General features: G+C 34.8%; 1 pseudogene; it reads right to left on the reverse strand.

Annotated features, from left to right (window-relative positions):
• Positions 1-2,530: 2,530 nt before the first annotated feature.
• On the reverse strand, positions 2,531-10,535 carry LOC138314178 (dipeptidase 1-like; annotated as a pseudogene).
• Between the last annotated feature and the right edge of the window lie 6,996 nt (positions 10,536-17,531).

Here is a 17,531-nt window from a genome sequence, read left to right on the forward strand (position 1 = left end):
TAACAATCATCACAAAGATGGAATTGCTTGTACAGGATGCCGTATGTTACCGAGAACCCAGCAGATGATAGAAAAAACACGTGATTTTACTGCATTCCTTCTTTCATCGAACCTGTCATCTCATAGAATGGCATCAATCATCTAAAACATGCTATATCCCTTTAGTTAAATTCCTATCTTAATAGTATTAAGGTCAAGCATGAATTAGGACGTCAGAGTGGTTTTTATCACTTCATCTTTTTAGATTAGAGATACGTTCACTATACGTAAATGTGACTCTGTTATACCGTGTGTGCATGTACATGTACATTTGTAACTGCATTGTATTCTAGAAATGGTATGACACCAAAATAAATTTAGAAGTGGAAAAAGACGTCCCACTAAACAAACTATGACTTTTTTTTATTAATATACGAAAACTATTTATTCAAATAAGTCAATAGATTAAAAGTTGAGTCTGTATGGGACCAGCAAAATAATTTGGAATAAAAACAAGGTCTTCGTGAAGACAATCTTGACATTATAGGTGTGAATTACTTTACACATGGCTTCCTTTGTCTCATGGTATTTTGTATTCCTAATTCATTCAATACCAGAAGTATATTTTTTTCAACTAAATTCTCTGAACTTACAAGATCTCATGACAGAGATAACGCTGCCATAGTCCACAAAAAGAGTTTGTACAGTTTAGCAGAATTGCTTCATGTTTCTGTCTAATTAGCATTGTATCCCTTTCACGTCTGACGGAATGTATAGGCTGAAATCCATTTCATTTGGTATGTGCAATAGTGCCCGGGCAAGCGGACACTATTAAAGTGGCACGAAATTGGACGTGAATGTATTGTGACGTCACCATTACATGACGTCATTATAACTTGCGCTTCAACCAAGACGTCAAGATGGCAGACAGGCTGTTGTGTGCGGGGATGGGAGCAAATGTTGCTTTTCTACAAAAGACAGTTATTCATGTTCTATATTGATCAACTTTTAAATCTTCGTGAAGCTGAATCCCAGTTTATAGAATCACAGATTTCTGCGACAATTCGTATGTTGTACTTTTAATGTGACAACTTGGTGTGGAAATGAAAATAGCGTTGCGAGGTGTCGTCAGACGTGCTTCTGTTACGATGATATGATAACGGGTCTCATGTGAGGGTGATGTACTAAACCCATTATGGCCTGGTTGAGATGGCACTATTGCCTCATAGTATTGTCTCGTGATGGAATATAGTGGCCAAGCCGATCCATCCCTCGACAATACTATGAGGCAATAGTGCCATTTCGACCAGGCCATAATAGATAAATAGTCTACAATAAAAGTACTAAATTGTGGTTGAAACTGAAATGCATTGACGAATGTATGGTAGCTTTTCTGAGGAAAAAATAAAATAAACATGTACTTTACTGTATTTATATATTAGAAGTGTCCTTGTCATGACCTTTTACAGAAATTATATATGATTATATAATTCACACGTTTCGTGATCGGGAATATAATTGAATTTCTTTATTTATACATTTCCTATTTGTCATCATTAATTACTACAGATCACGACATTTCTGACATCACAAACAAAACATGCGATAGGACTCTTGATCATACACAAAGCTAGTTGTCATGTTAACCACATGTCAGAATATGATAAATTATACCGCAGTTTACTACCATAGTACCAGCGCAGACAGTTAACTAGGTAAACAATATATATCAAATGTATTATCGGTGCTTAAAGGTAGTAAACAATTATTTTACTAAAAAGTCATCAGACAATTTCTCATTGCAATAAACGCCTGTAAAATATCAGAAAAAAAATCAAGATATGTTTGTTAATTATCTAAACGGACAAATACTTATGTCAAACAGTAAAGTATTGAGAAGAACGACTAAATACGTACATTTAAATATTTTATTAATATCTGAAATGACAATTGTACATGTAACATTCTAAGTAGTACCGACCAAACATTATTACATACTTGTAAAACCATTTTTTTCGCGGTTGCTATATTTTGCGATATCTATTTGAACACAATTGAATTTTAAAAAATTAATATGGAAATTACATTGTACTATCATAATAAGTTTTTATAAATTCGCGGAGGTAAACCGTACATAATTTACTGTGACTTCGAAATTCGCGTTAGTAAATCGCACGCAAACGAAAGTTAGATTACAGTATCTAGTTTAGAACACATATTTTATACTGATAAATTGGTACCTTAATTTGAAACCCGTCAAAACTTGGTTTTATTATTTATGACATTTAAGAAAACAATCTTCTATCATACATTATTTATTAAAAGTACCTTGAATAGAACAATAAGCGACCACATTATGAGCACTTCAACAATAATTCACCGCCTTACAATACTAAGGTTAAGACTTAACACGAATTACCAACGTTAACAATGGCCAGCATACATACAACATCGAGTTTGAGTTATCGGAACTGGAACAAAATGATTAACGACTGTTAGTATTAGCGGGTGTCAAAATGATTTTGTAATTTCTGTACATTATAATTTGATAAAAAAACAGCAGAAAAACAACTTTTAATTATAAACGTTTCTAAGTTTTAGCACCAGTGTTGTTTTCAGCTTTTATATGGATAAACATGACATGATAATATATTCAACTTCATTGTTTAAAATCAGATAAACTTGCTTTTACCGGTAACTATTAATAAGCTCCCCTTACAATAATACGCACATTATACATTAACTTAATCGACAACCAAAGGACTACACTATACATGTTAGAAGATACACATTGAGCAACTGTCCCTGCCGTTGTAATATCTACTGTTGAGTTTACAAATACATCACGGTAACATAAATCAACGATCTCCCAAGTACTTCCTACTAAGTTTTATGCTATTCAATGCCATGATACAAATGGTTTCAATGCAAGCTAAATATATGTATATATATATTGAAAACAGATTAATCTGAATTACTTTTGGATTTTCCAGAACTTTTAAAAAGTGTATTACTGAATTGAACTCTTCACCGGTACGTGCTATTTTGTTAAATTATACCATCATTTCAAGGGATTGATACGCCAATCGGAGATGCTATTGTTTTAGTTGCCATGTCCTATATGTTCGTAGTACATTCCTTCAGTGTGATGTCCTCTCGGTCGATGATGTCTTCATACGGCGGCTGGTCTCTTAATTCATCTCGCACCTGTCAACAATCAAAACGGGTAATTAACATTAATATGCAATTGCATATTGTGATATTTTATTTTCTTCTAACCTGATTGGATTACATCATGCATAGCTCTGGTTTTACGATGTATATTAAGTCAATATTATAAATAGGTTTCCGTAACCAATCAATCATCATCAAGACAGGATGATATGAACATTGAGAAGTCGAAAGTTAAGAAAAGTGGTTTAGAACTTCTGTCGTCTTTATCGGAGGGGTAGATTTTAAGATTTTAAAATAATAGTATATTACGAGTTGAAACTAACACCTTGAGGAGCATACTGGTTATAAAATAGCTCTCTCCCTCCCCCACCTCTATCTTTCTCTCGTTCTTCCCTCACTCTCTCCCTCTCTCTCTCTGTCTCAAATACAACTTTATATATGATGTATATATTCTCTTGTAAATGCCATCTTGTCTGTAATTTGAATGTTTTATTATTTTTGGGATCGGGCTTAATATAAGTTGTATAACTTGTGCCCAATCCCATTGCACATTTTGCAATAAAATATGTTTAAATCAATCATCGTCTAAAATTGGTAGGCAGCGCAGTAGCTGTTACATGTCTACAACGTCCCAAGATCGATATACTCTACTGAGACTATAATTATTTTCTGGGAGCTACCGATGGCGGTTTTTGTTCTCAAATGACTCGCAACAACAAATCGTCCAATAAATATTTTCCAGAGCTGTCGAAGTTATATTACACTCACTATGGTACATGTGTAGAATGTACATGTACAAAATGCCAGTTTACTCTTGACACCTTACACTCGTAAGTTACATGTGTAAAATGTGCATGTACAAAATGCCAGTTTACTCTTGACACCTTACACTCGTAAGTTACATGTGTAAAATGTACATGTACAAAATGCCAGTTTACTTAAGCATACTCGTATATCTATCTCCATTCTTGAACATGTAGTCCCAGGACACTTACCCGTTCGACTGACTTAAACACCCTCATGAAGTTTTTCTCCGATTAATTTCCGCAAGTCCCCTTCTGTCCACCCTCGGTTCCGGAGCTCCAAAAGTAGATCAGGGTATTTGGATGGGTTTTCCAGACCTATGGGTAACCTGCATTATTGAAAAATAAAAATTGGGGAAACGTTCAAATTTAAATTGTCAATATATTTACAAACGTTTTCTTATTTGGAAAACTATTACTCTTTGTCGCAATTAAAAGTTAAACTTGTCTTCTCTCTTTATAAAAAAGGATCCATTGAATTAATAAGACCACTAGTTCTGAATGACTAGTTATATCACATTTTACTTGTACATACTGTCTCAAGACAATTGGCTGAGACTGCGAGTCAATAATCATTCTTTGCCCATTCCGTAGCCTTTATAGACACAGATATAATTTTGTACTCGCTAATTACATGCTAAATAGCATTTTAAGAGGCAGTAATCATGATATCATCAACATCAAGATGAATATTTTTAATTACATCTAAAGCATTTTGAGGCAAGTGATTCCACATCTAAAACTAAACTTACGGATAAACCCCGTCGAAATCGGAGCCCAGTCCAACAAAGTCTGCACCAATTCTGTTCTTGATGTATTCAATATGGTCTGCCAAAAAAAATCATGATGTCAAACATTTGTTATTAAACAAATATATTTACATATGTCATAAAGTAAATATTTGTTATAATTTCTTTTCAAAGTGTAAATATGTTACTTGAAATAGATGCATTACGCTTTCAAACTCAATTATACATTCTGAAATACGAAGCTGAATCCATTGGAAGTGATAGTTGTAACGAACAGTATTCAGTTATCAGTTCTGTCTCAGTTTTTTTCATTTCAGATTTACTTTTCGTTGTTCTGTAAAGATTGTTCGTTTCAGATTTGTTTTTCGTTGTTAGGTAATGATCGTTCATTTCATATTTTTTTTCGTTGTTCGGTAAAGATTGTTCGTTTCAGATTTGTTTTTCGTTGTTCGGTAATGATTGTTCGTTTCAGATTTGTTTTTCGTTGTTCGGTAATGATTGTTCGTTTCAGATTTGTTTTTCGTTGTTAGGTAATGATTGTTCGTTAAACAACTGTTTTCGTTGTTCGGTAATGATAATTCGTTTCAGATTTGTTTTTCGTTGTTAGGTTATGGTTGTTCGTTTCAGATTTGTTTTTCGTTGTTAGGTAATGATTGTTCGTTTCAGATTTGTTTTTCGTTGTTCGGTAATGATTGTTCGTTTCAGATTTGTTTTTCGTTGTTCGGTAATGATTGTTCGTTTCAGATTTGTTTTTCGTTGTTAGGTAATGATTGTCCGTTTCAGATTTGTTTTTCGTTAATGGTTGTTCATTTCAGATTTGTTGCTCGGTAATGGTGATGATTGTTCGTTTCAGATTTGTTTTTGTTGTTAGGTAATGATTGTCCGTTTCAGATTTGTTTTTTCGTTTTTCGGTAAAGATTGTCCGTTTCAGATTTGTTTTTTCGTTTTTCGGTAAAGATTGTTCGTTTCAGATTTGTTTTTCGTTGTTCGGTAATGATTGTTCGTTTCAGATTTGTTTTTCGTTGTTAGGTAATGATTGTCCGTTTCAGATTTGTTTTTCGTTGTTAGGTAATGATTGTCCGTTTCAGATTTGATTTGTTTTTCGTTGTTAGGTAATGATTGTCCGTTTCAGATTTGTTTTTGTTGTTCGGTAATGATTGTTCGTTTCAGATTTGTTTTTGTTGTTAGGTAATGATTGTCCGTTTCAGATTTGTTTTTTCGTTTTTCGGTAAAGATTGTTCGTTTCAGATTTGTTTTTCGTTGTTCGGTAATGATTGTTCGTTTCAGATTTGTTTTTCGTTGTTAGGTAATGATTGTTCGTTTCAGATTTGTTTTTCGTTGTTCGGTAATGATTGTTCGTTTCAGATTTGTTTTTCGTTGTTCGGTAATGATTGTTCGTTTCAGATTTGTTTTTCGTTGTTAGGTAATGATTGTTCGTTTCAGATTTGTTTTTAGTTGTTCGGTAATGATTGTCCGTTTCAGATTTGTTTTTCGTTGTTAGGTAATGATTGTTCGTTTCAGATTTGTTTTTCGTTGTTAGGTAATGATTGTTCGTTTCAGATTTGTTTTTCGTTGTTCGGTAATGATTGTCCGTTTCAGATTTGTTTTTCGTTGTTAGGTAATGATTGTTCGTTTCAGATTTGATTTTCGTTGTTAGCTAATGATTGTTCGTTTCAGATTTGTTTTTCGTTAATGGTTGTTCATTTCAGATTTGTTGCTCGGTAATGGTGATGACTTAATCTGTGTAGGAGAACTCACCTGCCACTGTCTGAATGGTTGTATTTTCATGTTTGTTTGGTTCACAATTCAGGTGCTTAGTGAAAAAATTCACCATCATTATACCTCCATTTTCTTTCTACAAAATAGATGTAATGATGCCATTTTTGCTTCATACAAATATCTAGTTATCTAATAAACATATCATACAAATATGAAGTTATCTAATAGATATATCATACAAATATCTAGTTACCTAGTAAATATATCATATAAATATCTAGTATTCTAATAAATCATCATATCTAGTTACCTAGTAAATATATCATATAAATATCTAGTATTCTAATAAATGCATACAACTGATTTTACAGTAATTAAAATATGCTGCATACAGTATCAAAGACTAAAACTGTATTTGAAATAAACTGTATTTGAAATCGTAATATATAGAGATAGCCCCAAAATATTGAAAACGATATTTTTCTGACATATCGCTGTGAGTTTTTTTAGGTTAACAGAATAGCATCATGTCGATATAAATTAGTCACAATTATAACTATACACTGCACATATCATTATCATTCAATAACTGTACCATACATACTTATAACATTAAATTAATGTTGATATGAATTTCATCAGACAGATTAATGATTATGATACACGGTATACGGTTACTCCAGTTCAATGTAACAGCGAACTATGAGCATTATTTTGACCTTGACTTACCAGCATGTCAATGACGTCATCCTGTACATTTCTATAGTTATTACAGAGAGTAAAGACGTTGGAATGACTGAAGATAACGGGTGCTTCTGACGTCATGATAGCATCAATCATAGACTGGTGCGACACGTGCGAAAGGTCAACAATCATACCGAGACGGTTCATCTCCTTGACAACGATCTGTGGAGATGGACAACATTTAAGGCAAAGGCTTCACTACGTATTAGAATATGAATCGGAAAATAGTTCATTTGCACTCGGAAAGGAAAATACTCAAGAATTTTAATTAATATGCAAACTAAAATAGTGATGTTTTTGTTACATTTAGATATGCTTAAACATTAATCTAATTAACTAAGATACTGATAAGGATGGTATCAAAACGCCTAGCTGCTAACCAAGATGCATAAACAAATTACTTTAATGATTAAGAGAAAATGTCCATTGTCAAATGTTACTAAATGTATAAGTATAACTTTCCAGTGTTGAGGGTACCTTGCCAAATACAGTTAGTCCCCTTGTTGATGTCTCGTTGATGTCAACAATAAAGTTGTCAGCCCTTTAATAATAAACAATAATATCTGATTATTAAAACTCACATACATTAACTTGTTTATATCGAAATGTTTTAAATGCAGACATGTAAGAATGCAGTAAACCGCTAAACTTCCACGTTTTACAAATTCCTCTCACATAATTGATTTTTGTTAAAACATTGGTATCGTGTTTTGAATTGAAATAAAAACAAAATATTAAAGACATGTGTGTGTTGAGGTGGGGATCTCTTTCAGATTTAATCAACTTTCGTTTTGAATTCAATTCATAACGATTCACTCAAATTTTACCATCACCTGCACTTTTCCATTATTCGTGCTATGACGTCACTCACCAGTCGGTGTCACAGCTGTGGGTCAAGGTCATGTAACGGGCTCCTAGTTCGTAGAACATACGCAGTACTCCGAGTGTGTTGCCGATCATGTGACCCCCTTCGATTCCGATACCGCTACCGATTTTGTTTTTGCGGAAGGTGTCCATTATATCTGAAAATACAACCGTTTATCATGTTAAGGTCGCCATAACTTGCAGATATGGCCGGTATCGCCAGTATTCCGAATTATTAGTATTTGTTCACTACAAATCAAGAAGGGAAATGCCATATAAATACGCGGGAATACATAGGGTCCATATACGATAAAGGCCGGATTTGACCTTTCATCGGTTCTTCAGAGGAAGGGCAACGCAAAATTGTGTTCCACGCGCTGGAAAAACTAATTGTTCTTGATGAAACTCAATAGCCATCTTGTCCAAAAATGATCTATTTAGACAATTATGAGTTACGATGTCAGAATGTATGACTTTTTTTCTATACATTTTGGTTTGACAATAAAACGTATTTGCAATTTCCACATAGAATGTGGTCATATCAACTACAAAATAATGGTTGTATCAATGCTATTTATCGCTTTATTGAACTCATAACATAAGAAACTATTATGACTCTCAAAAATGAATTCATATGAAACTAGCACTCGTTAGTTGTATTTAGTTGTAATGATACCATACCGTCAGAACTCCTGATCAGATCAAAAACATCTGAGTAACGCCGTATAAGCTTATAAACGACATCGATCTGGTCCAATCCCATCCGAACGGCATCTTTACCCGAGGAGGAACACGCCACAAATATCGCCCAGAACTATAAAGGAATAAAACATTGCTAGTAAGTATACCTCATGACGGTATCCCGTCTTATGTATGATAGTCAATTTGACTCTAATGACGTTTTGCTGGTTGTTAAGTTCCATGTCAACCCGAACTAAGTACAATAATCTTGTGAAAATACAAATAACCATCTAACTGATGGAGATGATACTTGAAATATCTCCTGGTAACATGGAAAACAGCAACTTTCTTTATGTTTATTGAGTGATTAAATGGTAAATGTATCCGTATTAAAGTTCGGAGCGTTGACAGAAATAACTATTTAACGTAAGTAAATGATATAAGAGTACTTCGTAAGACTCGATATGAGTTATGAACTATAAAACAAGACTACAATAATTAGACATATAGTAATACCAAGAGCTTAGAGTGTAGATCAAAGGATGTTATATGGTTAATAATTAATATATCACGAAAAATCGACAGATTATTTCTTTCCAAAAGTAGAAAATTCGAAGATAGATATTTTGAAACTGCTCTCTTTCTTGACTTTGCCTGGAAATTTGAATGAGTTGTAACTTTATAAGAATTTTCTATTGTATCTATTTTTTTTGTATTCAGACATTGTTTAATGCGCACCTAATATAAATCCCACTATTTCTTGAATTAATACTATTCTTTGTCCCTGCATTACTCCGAAACTTACCTGCGTGCCAACCTTCCCTTTCAGCAGATTAGGAATACTGGTGCTGGGTGGCATAAAGGGGATACTTGGATCAGTTACGTTGCCGTCCGCTGTCCATACTTCTCCAAGGTCACCGTTGAAATCGAAGGAATTCACTTTGTTCTTAGCGGACTGACGAACTGCCCATGGGAAATCATTATGCCTGGAAGAATTACAATATCAACTAAATTGTTTGATTCATAACAGAAACTATGCTTTTGATTCTCAGGGATCAGTGGAGAACATTTCAAATAATACTTACGAGAATTTAAATGAATACAGATTCTTTATATATAAGAAGTAAATGGTGTGTCGATTTTGTTTGCTGGTTGCAAAATGATATCACGGTTTTTTCTGTCTCTCTCTAAAGAGTGCATCTATATTCAAGAAATTTTGTTACATGTATGTAAAAGATCGTTCTTTGGGTTTTCAATTGAGATCCGGATTTCTGAGTATAATATAACTCTTATTTTTATTAATTGCAATTTCCAAAACTGTATCGAATAAAAGCGGATTTTGTGTATTCCGTCCTTGTATATTGCACTTACGTGTAGGTAATCATTGTGACGTCATTTTTAGTGAACGAAACTCATGTCATTTCCCTGGAGAATATGACTTTATGGCCGCAAACACACTTCATAACAATAAATACCTATATAGACTAAAAGGACAGATAACTCTGTAATGTGCAAATACAAAAACTAACATCTCTGCATTAATCATATACTCCATACCTACCCATCTATGAGTGGAAATCCGTCCAGAACTCTTTGAACCACGCCTTCATGGCTATCATCCACCTGATTTGCTATAACACCGAGAGCCACGCCCAGTATTACGGCTAGTGCTCCAATCAGGAATAGACCGGCCAGGATCAGCGCGCACCGGTACCGTGTCCATGTCGTCTCGGCCATACTGTATCTGAATGATTATTTAAGGATTAACTTAAATAGATTTTTTATGTTATGGAGATATAACACAAAAATCTGTGTGTACTCTAAAAAACCATAACAAAGAAAAATTCAAATTAATCTTTATAATTCAATTTACTAAAGATATTTTCTTCAATATTCAAAATTCATTTTTGAACTCTTTTGTCTATGAACTTATTACACCGTCATCTCAACCAATCAGAAGCAACGTTACAAACGGCGACGCCATTTTTTCCTTTATGGACTGATAAAGTATTTTTTAAGCCAATGAAAATGCTCGTAACAAGCAAAATTGAAATATTAACGGAAATGTTAACCTATCCATGTCATTAATTTTCAACATATTTTAATGTAAAAAAAATGAAGATAGCATCCATCAGATAGATATTACAGTATAAGTTTACTGAAAATATTCCAAATTTAAGACAATACAATCCTATTCCGTAGTTAACATGTTCAATGTTATCATATAACCTGGTTGTGAAACTGATTTAACCGTCCTTAAATCACACTGTGATGATAAATGTATATGCCTAGATATTCAAGATCTAAAGACTCTGATGGATATTGTTTAAGGCACATATACTGTAGGACGTTAACCAAAGTTTAATGCATTGTGACCTAAGTATTAATACGGTAAGATATACTTTTTTAAACTGCAATATTATGTTCTATTTGTTTGGCTTCAACTTAAATGGAGAAAAAACTTAAGTCGACTATTTTTGACAATAATTTCTAGTGTATGTAATAATAAAGTTCTATACATGCCGTGTTCATTTAAAACAGACCAAAGGCATTACTGTAACTCTCAATAAACAAGTAAAGATACGTGTTTTTTTTATGTTTGCTTGACAAAATACATTCCATATAAGTAGATTTCTCTATATGATATGGTAATATGGGGACTTGGCTATCAACATATTAAATAGAGATTTTATCACGAGTAATGATTATCATAATAACATACAGGTCCACATGCCCGGCTAGACGGTGGTGCCCCTAAAGCCTAAGCAGCGGCCCCCACAGCCTCACCAGCAGCCCCTACAACTTCAGTAGCGACCCCCTAAAGCCTAAGCAGCGGCCCCTACAACTTCAGTAGCGACCCCCTAAAGCCTAAGCAACGGTCCCTACAACATCAGTAGCGACCCCCTAAAGCCTAAGCAACGGTCCCTACAACATCAGTAGCGATCCCCTAAAGCCTAAGCAACGGCCCCTACAACATCAGCAGCGTCTAGCCCCTTCGACATCAGCAGCGACCCCCTAAAGCCTAAGCAACGGCCCCTACAACATCAGCAGTGGCCCCTACAACATCAGCAGCGACCCCCTAAAGCCTAAGCAGCGGCCCCTACAACATCAGCAGCGGCCCCTACAACATCAGTAGCGACCCCCTAAAGCCTAAGCAGCGGCCCCTACAACATCAGCAGCGGCCCCTACAACATCAGTAGCGACCCCCTAAAGCCTAAGCAGCGGCCCCTACAACATCAGCAGCGACCGCCTAAAGCCTAAGCAACGGCCCCTACAACATCAGCAGCGACCCCCTCAAGTCTAAGCAGCGGCCCCTACATCAGCAGCTAAAGCTTATCTGGTAGTTTCTAATTACAAGGAAAATATAGACTTCCTATGCCGTATTCAATTATCTCCAATATTTTATGTTTGTTTATAGTGTTCAAGTTCAAGTGAGTGGTTTAATTTGTGAACTGTTTAGTTTCGAATAGAGGAATCAAATATTTATATTCTGTGTACAAATAATCGATATCTATCCGAAATAGAGAGTAGAACTTGGAAATAACTTTGATTTCAATATAGCAAGTGCATTTTATAGTACATACATGATGTATTACAGTTAATATACTTTCTTAATTCGTATCGATCCTGTTTTTCAGCTTCGATGTCAGCACATTCAGATTAATGTTTAGGTTTCTAATCTGTTTATCAAAGGCGTCGAGATTCAATTTATAGACATGGATTTTTTTTAAAACAAAAATTTGTTATGGTGACTAATTAATGCATAATATTCTACAAACGAAATATAATTATAACAATATATGATACAATATTAGCGATTCAATGTTAACATATAATACAATTTAATCTTAGTTAAAAATATTAGTAATACATAATACCTTGTGCTTTCAATTATCTCAGTCTTACTTGTAATGTTTCTATATATACGATGCATTTAATCCATTGTAAACAACGACAATCCATTGTAAACAACCTAAACTAAATTCGGTTTCTCTTCTACAGACCAAGCTTTGTTCCTCATAGACATATTTGTCAAGATAAATTTATTAAAAAATGAGAAAGAATTTGAAGTTTTTGCATTTTACAGAATAATTTGAACATTTTATTTGTATATACTTACCTACCAAATGCAATGCTCAAAACTATATGTTCGGTCCCTTGAAAGTCACATCAACAAAGACAGACGCGTGGTGCCTCGAATTAGTTCAAAGTTGAAAGGTTATTCAATACTGCTACAGTGGCAGTGTGATGTACGAGTTCTGCTGCAAAGTAGTCTAAAAACAGCCTTACACCCACGCTGAACCACCATCATAGAACATAAGCCATACTAGATGGGTGAGTGCACTGCTGTTAAAGGGGGTGTCGAATTATCTAATGGATGTAGCATAACTCCTATGGGAGGGGAAGGAGAAGGGGGAATCTTTGTACTAACGACTTAGCAAGGGAAGGGATGGGAAAAATTCTGTTTTTATTTTATGCGATCAGTATTCCGATTAGACCGTCAAGCAATCATACCATCAGAGAAACATCTGTTAGGAAATTAAAAAAAAAAAATCCATTCAATAATGATATTAGGCTTGGTAACAATGCGGTAATGTCTTCGTTTGTGTTCACTAGTACTGTACATATCGATTTTATAAGGAAAGGCGTAATACTGGCCTTTCGATATTGTTGACTAATTTTGTGTAACGGCCACTTTCATAATCACTGTGGCCTTTTCTCAAAAAACCTTCAAAATTCCCAGAAGTGTATCCAGGGACCATGTGATGGGTCTGGATAGTATTCTACAGTAGTAAACATCTCCACAGGAAGCAGACATAGAAATCATATGATCAATTGCAGTATTTGCTGTAGTTAGCGACCAGGGCGCTTAAATAATTAGAACAAAGGGGGCGATAAATTAATGAACCAAAATGTAAGTTTTGGACGAAAAACTTCAGCCATATTTTAAACTTTCTGTACTCTGGATCTCCTACAGTAAACTTGTATATATGTCTTTTATCTTTTGTTATCAATTATCATGTCGAGATACACATATAAAGGATTTATTAGTTATTTAGCTTTTCTGTTGAACTACCCAAGGTCTTTTCTTAACTGAAACTTTATTTGACATAGGCCTACTACCGGTATACACATATTTACGTGTTCTTGGTGTGAGTGAGTCTTATATGAAATCAATTCTACATCTTTTGTACACTAAATAGAATATCTAATCAATTTGAAAGTAATTTCAGGGAAATGTTACTACTGCTGTCAAAATCTATAAATTATATCAAATTATAATATAAATCATGCACGGCATCTAGATCTGGGATCTAGCAATTGTGAAGTTGATTTGCATTTCATGCACAATGATTAGATTAGAACTATATGAAAAGAAAGGCAGATTTTTTTTTAACGTACTTGTTTCTGTGATGTCGCTTCCATGTAATTTTAAGTACAGGTCCATGTAAGGATTCACGAATAACAGAAAGGAGAAACCAGCAGCTAAATTCAAAACACAATTTAATTATATATACAATATTATACAGAGATGGTTTACAATATCTAAAGTAATTGGTGGTGGTACAAGACTAGTACGATGATTTAAAGTGTTACTTATCTGTATGCGAATGTCCTGGTATAATCCTTGATCCTTCCAGGTTTCAAATTAACAATAATCACAAATCCACAAGGAAATTGAATGTCCACCGATGATTTGTAAAGTTCCAGGCAATATGAATAAATCCACACACAGTGTTGTAATAATCCACAGATAAAGTCACAATAGCTCTCCCAATAGAATCTTATATGGCGCTGTACAATTCTTGATATGTCTTATTACAGGTCTCATTACAGTTCTGATTAGCCTTGGGCAGCTGGAGTATATATAGCTTAACCCTAATTCAAGAATATTGGAGAACCTTCTACTTCTAGAAATATCTAACCAAAAACAGTAAACAAGTAAACACACATAACTTTCTGGAAATAGATCATTCTAGATCTCTACTTAAAATCAACATGTTTACAAACATATTTGTTTATACATGATTAAATTCTAGAAAGTTCTATAACCTAAATCAATGATATGACCTTCATAGGATGTATTGATAAAAAAAGCTATAGGAGTTATCTCCCTTATCTCATAACTACATGTATTTAGTGTCATACATAACACACCCCTCCTTAAAGAAAAGAAAGTTTTCTTGAAAAGGAAACTTTCTTGACATATCAAGTAATATTTAAATCCTTGATAAAGCATCAGCTAGAATATTGTCTTTCCCTTTGATATGTTTGATGTCAAGATTGTACTCTTGCAAAGTCAAACTCCACCTGAGAATTCTTTGATTTTTGTTTTTCATTTTCCCAATGAATGTCAAAGGGTTGTGGTCGGTGAAGACCAACACAGGCACAACTGTAGTGCATAGATACACATCAAATTGGTTTAAGGCCAAAATCAATGCTAAACATTCTTTCTCAATGGTGGAATAATTTCTCTGGTGTTTGTCAAACTTTTTCGAGAAATATAGTCAATTTGTTCAGAACCTTCTTGCATCAAAACAGCACCAACACCTACATCGCTGGCGTCAACAAACAGTTTAAACTGTTTATTAAAATCTGGAGCAGTCAGAACTGGTGAGTTTGATAGTATGGCTTTCAATTTCTCAAAGGCAGACTTACATTCGTCTGACCAGACAAATTTGACATTTTTCTTTAACAAAGCAGTAAGTGGAGCTGCTATAACAGAGAAATTTTGACAAAATTTTCTGTAGTATCCAGCCATACCAAGAAACCTCATCAGCTCTCTCTTGCCTCCAGGAGCTGGAAAATCTATAATTGATTCTACTTTGGCCTGAACAGGTTTAACCTGCCCCTGTCCTACAACATGGCCTAAAAATTCAACAGTTGCATGACAAAATTCACATTTCAATAAGTTTACAGTCAATTTCATGGTAGTGAGTCTTTCGAAGAATTCACGAATCCCGCGTAGATGGTCTTCCCACGTGTCGTGGTAGTTGATGACGTCATCAATGTATCCATCACAGCCTTCCAGGTCTGATATCACGCTGTTAAGAAGACGTTGAAATGTTGCCGGGGCATTCTTCATACCAAATGGCATAACTTTGTACTGGTACAAACCTTGCGAGGTTACAAATGCCGACACTTCTTTAGCTCTTTCTGTTAATGGCACCTGCCAATATCCTTTCAACAGGTCAAACTTGCTTACGTACTTGGCTTTGCCAACTTTGTCAATACATGAGTCAATCCTTGGAATTGGATAAGAGTCTGTTTTACTGACAGAGTTTACTTTTCTGAAGTCAGTACAGAACCGGTATGTCTTGTCTGGCTTTGGCACCAGAACACATGGAGAGCTCCATTCACTTTTGCTTGGTTCAATAATATCATTGTCCAACATGTATTGAATTTCTTTCTTTAAGTGTTCTTCTTTCAAAGGATTGACACGGTAAGGATGTTGCTTGAGAGGTGGCGCATCGCCTACATCCACGTCGTGATAGATAGCATCTGTTTTGCCTGGTGTATCCGGAAACAAATGTTTATACTCAAGTATCAAATCTTTAAGTTCATTGCGTTCTTTTTCCGATAGATGACATAGTTTCTTGTCCAAGTTCGCGAGCACATCTGAATTCCGTAACTTAACACCACAGTCTAAACCTACATCTTGTACACCACCATCTAAGTCTAATTTACAAATATCAGCTGTACTTTCACTTTGTGATGGTACAGAGGCCAAAGTAGCAATAGGTTGAGAGGTCTTGCTCTCTTCTCTATCTACATATTTCTTAAGCATATTAACATGACATAATTGAGTTTTCTTGCGCCTCCCTGGAGTTTGTACAATGTAGTTAACATCATCGACCTTTTTCTCAACAACATAAGGTCCAAAATATCTAGCTTGCAAAGGCTGACTCAGTATTGGTAATAGAGCCAAACTTTTGTCACCTGGATCAAAACTTCTTGCAAGGGCATCTTTATCATACCATGTTTTCATTTTGGTTTGAGTAACGGCCAAATTTTCTTTTGCCAATTCACATGCCCTTGTCAACCTTTGCTTAAAGTTAGACACATACTCTAAGAGATTCACTTTAGAATCTTCGTCCAAAATTTTGTCTTTCAAAATTTTCAAAGGACCATGTACAGTATGTCCAAACACAAGTTCAAAGGGACTGAAGCCAAGAGATTCTTGTACAGATTCTCTAACGCCAAACAACAACATGTGTATACCTTCGTCCCAATCTCTTTTGTTTTCAAAACAATAAGATCTCATCATATTCTTCAATGTCTGATGAAAACGTTCTAAAGCACCCTGAGACTCTGGATGATAAGCGCTAGACTTATACTGCTTGATCTGGAGCTGGTACATGACTTGTTGAAAAATACCAGACATGAAATTCGAACCTTGGTCCGATTGGACAGCTTTTGGAAGACCAACCAATGTAAAGAATTTAACCAAAGCCTTGACTATGTTAGGGGCTTTAATATTCCTGAGTGGAATGGCTTCAGGAAAGCGTGTGGAAGCACACATAATAGTTAAAAGATACTCATTCCCAGACTTAGTTTTGGGTAGAGGACCTACACAGTCTATAATGACTCTACTAAATGGTTCCTCAAATGCTGGAATGGGGTGCAAAGGTGCAACAGGGATTTTCTGATTAGGTTTCCCTACCACCTGACAAGTATGACAAGACCTACAAAAATCAGCCACATCCCGTTTCAACTTGGGCCAAAAGAAGTGATCTAAGATCCTGTTATAAGTCTTGGTCACACCTAGATGCCCTGCCATAGGTACGTCATGAGACAAACTTAGAATATCTTGCCT

This window comes from Argopecten irradians, chromosome 2 (assembly GCF_041381155.1).
Source record: "Argopecten irradians isolate NY chromosome 2, Ai_NY, whole genome shotgun sequence".
NCBI lineage: Eukaryota > Metazoa > Mollusca > Bivalvia > Pectinida > Pectinidae > Argopecten > Argopecten irradians.